Raw genomic sequence first — 8,162 nt, forward strand, 5'->3', positions numbered from 1 at the left:
TTATTATCCCACCTGTAGACTGTGTTCCCTAAAGCATCCAACCCCAACCTAGTTACCTCTACATGTTTTGAAGCATAGCTCCTAAAAGTCACAGCCAACCCAGCTGGGCTGACTAGGGTTGATGGGAGTTGTAGTTCAAATCATACACCAAAGTCACATGGTAGAAGGAGGAATGCCCGACATGGTCTATCAGTATTGGGTCATGTCCCATTTCTCTCTTTTTTTAGCCCTTGTTGTGTCTCATAGTGGCTTTGACTGTGACACTCAAGTGGAGGAAGCCAATGTGTGCATGAATCACACACCTGCTTTTCTCACTTTGCTTATAATACTTGAAGCAGAAGCCCATGTCTGAGCATAAACAGATCCCAAGTGATGTAGAAATTCCAGATGTGAGAACAGTTGATGCATTTTACAATGGCAGAAGGGCATGAGACATTCTATGAAAAGCATAGAAAATTGAGCACACGATTACCTTGTGCATCTACCACTTTAATATCTGAATTATGTTACTTTAACTATTTTGTGACTGCAGCACAAAAATATCAAGATCAGTAGAGGAACAAGCACAATGAAGTCCAAATTACAGGCTGGAATACCTCCTTTCAACAAGTACAGTGTACATATTTACAGAGAGGTAAACCGTTTCCCATTTTTAAGGGAAGACCAAATACAGCAAACTCTGCCTTTTATGACTGTGGTTATTTCAGAGGCAGCTGCCAAGCGCAGCAGAGTCAAATGTTGGCTTACCCAAGGCAGCTCCTCAAATCCTATAGCTTTGGGTGCCAACCCAAAGCTTATTTATCATGATTCTCAGAGAAACAAAGGTGTGTATGAGAAAATTATACAGTCTGCATCATAAAGCTGGCTTGAGAAAAGCAAATACTCTGGAGCCCCAGGAAATAAAATATTCTGAAGAAACCAAGGGAGATTCCATACTAGCCATTAGCAGGTAATTGCCAGACTTTGTTCATTCACTCTATATGGGACATCCACATGACAGTGGACACTGCTGGGCTGTTGCTGTTTGCAGGTGGGATTCAATCACATAATGGCGGATTCAAGTTGCACAATTCAAGTTGATTTGGAGCTCTTGTACAACAAGTCTCTGCATCTGATATTTTTTGCAGTAAGGAAAGTGACTGGGAAATGCCCTAGAAAGTGTGGGATAAAATTTGCTTGATGCAACACCATCTAATCCCCCTGCAATCAAACCAGATTGAATGTTCAATAAATAGGTGACATAGTCTAACCTGCAAACAAATCAGGATGAATGGCCAAGAAACAGGTCATCTGGAAAGTGACCACCATAGTCTAAAATCTCCCTTTGTGGTTCTTCTGTCTTTTCTCTGACTGTAGAAAATCTGACTTTTTCAGAAGAATGAGTAGCACCATCTTCACAGGTGTAGATGCCTCTACCACTAGTCAGTGGCAGACCTACATTTTTTGGAGCCCTGCAGCTTGAAATGTTATGGAGGCCCCTTCGCAACCAGCAATGAGGTCTGAGTAGCCATTGCTATTTTCATCAATTGGGTTGTCTACAACCTTTACAACATCTGTGCTGCTGACTCTCAAACTTTGGGATTGCTGAAATATATCCAACAAAAGAAATTAATCGGTTTGAGTCATGAGACTCAAATTGAGTCTACTAGACCAAAATATTTTAAGAAATGTGGACGAAAGTCACTTCTGGGGCCCCTGCGGAATTAGGGGCCCTGAAGATAAGCTTCATTGGTTTCATAGTAGATCTGCCCCTGCCACTCGTCTTTCCTCCTTTTTAAAGACAGTGACCTACCTAGACACTGAAGTGATTCCAAGCCCTACCTGGAGATGCTGGGACTGAACCAGAGACCTTCTGTATGCAAAGCAGATGCTCTACCACTGAGCTATGGTCCTCCCTGAATACTTGCTCAGATATTTACTGAGACCTTTTGTGGTCACCATAGGAGGTATTGGTGTGTGCATGAGTTAGTGACCTAACATGTCTGGCTGCGGGAGACTCTATAGCTGAGCATGCTGACTTGCCTTCTCTGTCTCCATGAACAGCCACCTGGAGATTCTTGCAATTCTTCAACCATTGTGTTTGTCAGCAGGTGCCATTAGTTTTCTCTCATATGTTTCACTGAACCGCAACATAACAACCCCGCTGACATTTAATTTGAAGTTACAGTGAGCTAGATGTTTGGCACACTGAGCTGGAAGCCATCCTAAATCTTTTGACCTGCTGGGCATTCTTAACCTCCTGCAGACTTTATTAAAAGCGGCACACTAGAGGAATGGAAGTGACTTGGGCCAGTGATGTTGTGATGAGCACGCCTTTAAGGAAAAGCTACCTCTGCACATCCCAGGAAAAGGCCCTGGGCAGGCATGGCAAAACATGCTTTTCTGTTAACTCTAAAGTAAACCATACCAAGTTTGAGACCTGTATTTGCAAAGGATTACAGCTGACCTTGAAAGGCATCGTAATACTGTTAGGAGGTAAAGTATTTTGATGACTCAGGGAGTCGGCCTGTTTTGAGATAGACAGTGCCACAGGGGAATATATAGATATAGAAATATTCCCATGCCGCCATTTTAACACATTCTTGCATGTGTGTAAGGGAACAGGACCAATTACTTGTGATAAATTCAAAATTCTACACACATGCACTCAAAATTAAGCCAATATTGGCCATTTTTCTGACAATAGCTTGTAATCGGAGGCAGATGATATGAGGCCTCAACTGGGCACTTTCCCCCCAATTGCCAGCACAGGGGGCCTAATCCAGATTGGGATCCTAGCATGAAGGGTAGGGAAGAGTTAACTCTTTGCCCCCTACTGTGGCCCTGCTGCCAGAGATGTTGGAGACAATCTTGGACCAGAGGGACAGATGGTTTGGCTCATTATAAGGCAGATTTATGGGTTCCACTCAATAAAACATTAATCATACAAAAAAGGGAGGGAATGTACAGGTTTGTGGTTTAGGAAGCTTTGACCTTCTCTCTGGGATGTCAGTTACTGCCACATATTTATTTCTTCAGATAAATATATATATATCTTCAGATATCTTATCAGACCATTAAGAACGGATAAATAAACAATGCCATCAAGGTGAACCTTTGTCCTTGCTCTATATACTTTTCCAAAGAAGCACAACAGGTTCCGAAGATTAAGTCTGGGGTTCTTTTAAGATAACAAGATAATCTTAGGCTTATTCCAAAGACAAAACTGTGATTCTACCTCACTGAAACTGAGCACAGAGTGGGAGATGTTGGGCACTTGCCTTCCATGGTCTCTACCTTTTTTCACGTGCTTGAAATACAATATTTTGTAGCTGGGGGGAGGTGCTATATTCTGTGCATGTTTATTGGAAATAAGTCCCACTGTGTTCAATGGGGCCTACTCCCTAGGAAGAGGGTATAGAATTGCAGCTTTCATTGCTCTTGCAATTGTGATGTGGCATGTGGCTGTGTTGTATCATGGTCACACACCTATTGTCTAACAGTGGTGGAGTTGAATAACTGACAACCCCCTGCCCCGTTTCATTTTTTTTAAAAGTGTTTTTATTTTCAATGTGTGTGCTTCAAATTCTGAACACTATTCCACACTGTTTCTCAAAAGTTGGAGAGCTCTCCTGACAATAAATTCGGCAAATGCCAGCAAATGTACTACCTTTGCTGCAGCAACAAACTGCCGTTTTGTGAACATTTATGTATTTTTCAACTGCTCATCTACCTTGATTTTTAAGAAAAGTGACAAATCATAATATTTCTGCTCCTTGCAGATATGCATTGGAAATCAGTGCAGTTGAAGCAATCGTACACTAACAGTTGAACAATCTGAAGAAGACCCAAGAGAAACCTACCAAGGCCTTTTCCAGATGGCCTGTTTATTGAGCATTGACCCTGATTTTGTTCACACAAAAGTTTCATGGAAGGTTATACAGCCAGCATCTACTGGGGGTATTAAAATTGTTTAGGGCAGTTTGAAAAAAACTATTCCCTCCCCCCTTTGCCCCATGAATATTTACTTTTATACAAAAATACATAATTAAAATTGATGTGAAAGAGATACGTGTATCACCTATTATATTACAGTATTAATCACATTGTTTTAATGCATGTATCACAATGCATGCATACAATCTCAACATAAAATAAATTCACCAAGAGCAACTTGGAATGGAATTTTGACCTTCGATGTGGGAAGGTAGAACTGTGCAGGGGAGGCAGACAAAGGCAACACTGGAGCCTTGTCCAACCCCCACAGAGCAAGCGTTTGCGTATTCAGACCCAGAGACCTCCCCCCTAAATAAATGCATACTTGACTCAAATTTTAGTTTGGTTTTTGGCAGAATTTAGGCCACAACTTTATTGATTACAGAAAGTGACTGGTTGCATAGGCTCTGGTTCGACTAGCTCCATGCACTTGCAGGTAGCACTAACTCAGGGTTCCAGCATAGGTCAGCCAAGGGTGTGTTAGGTTAGATCTTGGTGATGTAACCAACTACCTATCTCTGGAAATAGAGAGAGACCCAAATGGTAATATTTTAGTACACCAGTCACAGAAAATTGCTGATGTGCTAACCAAACTGAACCTGATGGATGCTAACCCTGTAGACACACCAATGACAACAGGTTATCAGGTAGATGATACTGAAGAAGCATTTTCTGACACTACACTGTACAGAAGTGTGCTAGGCAAACTAAACTTCATTGCCAGATGTTCAAGATCTGACATTGCAGTTCTCACTAATTTGCTAAGCAGACATGTCAACAATCCTACTGTTAAGGATTGGAAAGCTCTGGAACGCATAGCACGCTATTTGAAAGACTACAGGCTGAGATTTAACAATCAGAAGTCTGGCAGTCTTGAGATATTTGCTGATGTGAGTTTTGGAAGTGACACCACAGACAGGAAAAGCATGTCTGGAGTTTGCTACATGTACAACCAGGGTCTATTTGATTGGTCATGCAGGAAGCAAACAACAGTAAGCTTAAGTTCTTGTGAAGCTGAACTGAATGTCTTTTTCACTTGTGGATTGTGAATGGTTGTTACAATTGTGTAAAGACATGAGAATTCCTGTAAAGTGTCCAATCCAAGTTTATCAGGATAGCAAAGCATGTTTGGCATTGCTGACTTCTGAAGGGTGTAAGCAAAGCACGAAGCACTTGCAATTGAAACTGCAACACGCTAAAGAATGTGTTCAGAAAGGACTCGTAAGAGTGTCCTACATGTCAGGTGATGAAATTCCTGCTGATTTATTGTCCAAGGTTGTTCCAAGGGATCAACACTGTACCTATGTACAGAAACTGGGTTTGTACTGAGATTGTACTGACACACTGCCCAGTGGTGTTCACAGAAAGGGGGAGGATGTTAGGTTTCTGTTATGCCACTGTGCAGTTTTTGGAGTCACAAGACTCTATTGACATTCCAGACTGTTGGAAGTCTCACAAGAGACAGGAGACGGATGTTGATGTTACTGGTTTCCTGTTTCTTTGTTCCTGTTGTTTTCTCCCTCTCACAGAGAGCAGATGCATATTCTATTCTTTTCTGCATAGTTAGAAATAAACATAGCAATGTAGCACATATTTCTGGCTCCTTCTGCTGTCTGGGTACTCTGCGTAATGGGGAGTGTGCCTGAAGCTTCATTCAAAGGCTTAGGTCGTTAATCACTGTCGGAGGAGATTCCGAAGACACGACCGGAGGAAGAGCCATTTCAGCTCTGTCGTATGGCGGAGGCTCCGACAGGGTGAACACCTGGATGGGCAAAAAGTTGAGAACAGACTATGTCCTCCACCCAGATGTCCCCCTGGACTCAGGCACGGGCACAACCCCCTCTTAGGGGTTGACCAAAGCATTTGAGTCCCTGGATTCCTTTAACGGAATACCCTTCACATAGGGATAGCAAGAGCCCCATCCCTATCACCTGAACCAGAGCTGATCCGCAACCTTACAATTTGTGACGATTTGCTACATGGCAGGCAAAACCCAAATGGCAACAGCCAATCAGCCAAGTGGGGAAAATTCCTGCCATGCCCCTGTCCCAATGACAGACAACACATGATGGCATAGCAAGGTCAAGCGCACAAGCCCTAAAAGTAGGGAGAGGTGGGCGGGTGTTCTGAATGCATGCGCCAAAAGAGGAAGCTCTGGGTCACGTGTATGGGTTAATATAGGTCCCTCGATCCATTTGGACTGCACCCCATTGGTCAGATTAAACCCAACATTGAGGGACCTACCAATCAGGTGTTGTGGCTGACAAATCTTACCCACCCACAACACAGGGGATCGGTCTCCTGGTCTCACTGCAACATGTGCCCTCTTTTAGGGAGGACATGATATAGCAACAGTTCTGTGGGAAGTAACATCTGAAACTGGTTCTTGCTCTGGTGGGGCTAGTTGTTTTGTTCTTTGAGCATGTGGTTCTTGGTCTATCTGTTGTGTTTCATAAATGTTATTAAGCCGCTTCAGGGACCCCAGCTGAAATAGCAGAATATACGTTGATCTACTAACCCACGCGGGTGGCGCTGTGGGTTAAAGCCTCAGTGCCTAGGGCTTGCCGATCAAGAGGTCGGCGGTTCGAATCCCCGCTGCGGGGTGCGCTCCCGCTGTTCGGTCCCAGCGCCTGCCAACCTAGCAGTTCGAAAGCACCCCCGGGTGCAAGTAGATAAATAGGGACCGCTTACTAGCGGGAAGGTAAACGGCGTTTCCGTGTGCAGCTCTGGCTCGCCACCCGCTGGCCACGTGACCCGGAAGTGTCTTCGGACAGCGCTGGCCCCCGGTCTCTTTGAGTGAGATGGGCGCACAACCCTAGAGTCTGTCAAGACTGGCCCGTACGGGCAGGGGTACCTTTACCTTTACTTTACTAAATATATAAAACACAGCCTTGCTGCTTGTGGTGCATTCATTCTGATTTGTTTACATGGATATGACATCACTTGATTTGGCTATGACCTCACACTTGCCAGTGCTTTTTCCCATCGCTTTTCTTATCCCCCAAATGCTTTCTTTCTTTCTTTCTTTCTTTCTTTCTTTCTTTCTTTCTTTCTTTCTTTCTTTCTTCCTGTTCTGTCAGAGTGCCAAATGCACTTCAATTGCATAGCCTAACTTTGTCTGTATATGATTGAATCATACCTGCAAAATAGTGACAGTGCAGAAGTAGCTGGGGACACATAAATAAAGTTGTTTAACAGTGCCATCTACTGAACCAAACTTAAGAACAGCCCTGCTAACCTTTCTCTTTTGAATGTCTATAGGAATAGTTTGATCCTGTTTACAGAGTTGCAGCCGTATTAGGTTTGTTGCAACAAAAACAACCAAGATCCTTAATGACACCTTTGAGTCTAGCCCATTGATTATGGCATAAGCTTTCATGGGCTCAAGTCCATTTTATCAGAAGCATGTAGTATAATTCTCAGTAGGAGATACACAATGTTTTTCTGATGCACAAGAGCTGTAAACATTGAGGTAAGAGGGTAGGGATGGAGAAGAAATTTGATTCAGTTCACATTTTGTGAAACCAAAGAAGAACCAAAATACAAACATCCTTCAAAATTCTCTGAATTTTGCAATGCAGTTGTCCAGCCAAGTAACCCAAGTAATGTGTACAGAAATGCATTTATTTAGGTAAAGTGTGCATAAAACAAATATATCAGTGAAAACAACATACAAAATTAATTGTATACTGGAAAATTGCACTGCAAAAATGTGTATATTAGGCAAATTTGCATACAAACATGGGTACATTAGTTGAAACGTGCATGAATACGCTGATGAATTTTCACGAGGTTGTGTTGTTTTTTTAATTGCAAACTGATGTGGAAATGTGGAGACCTGAATTTAAGACTGGAAAATAAGAAACTAAGAGCCAGCAAAATTGACACCCATCCCTATAAAAGAGTAATAAAATGTAGAAAGTATAGATAGTGGGTGCTTTCAGAAAGTAATTATTTGGGGGGTTAGATTCATATACTGGCAAATTCAGGTTGTACTATCAAAATTGATTAGGTGCTCTTGTGCAACACAAACATGTTGCACATGAACACACCAAATCAGACTTTTTTCTGTAAGGAAAGTGATGGGAAACTGCACTGGAAAGTGTGGAATAACTCCCTGCAAACAAATCTGGATAAATGCTTAATAAGCAGGAGCTCTTAGAAGTGACCAGTGATAGTTACATTAT

The sequence above is a fragment of the Podarcis tiliguerta genome, assembly GCF_965153285.1.
Source record: "Podarcis tiliguerta genome assembly, chromosome: 5".
Lineage (NCBI taxonomy): Eukaryota > Metazoa > Chordata > Lepidosauria > Squamata > Lacertidae > Podarcis > Podarcis tiliguerta.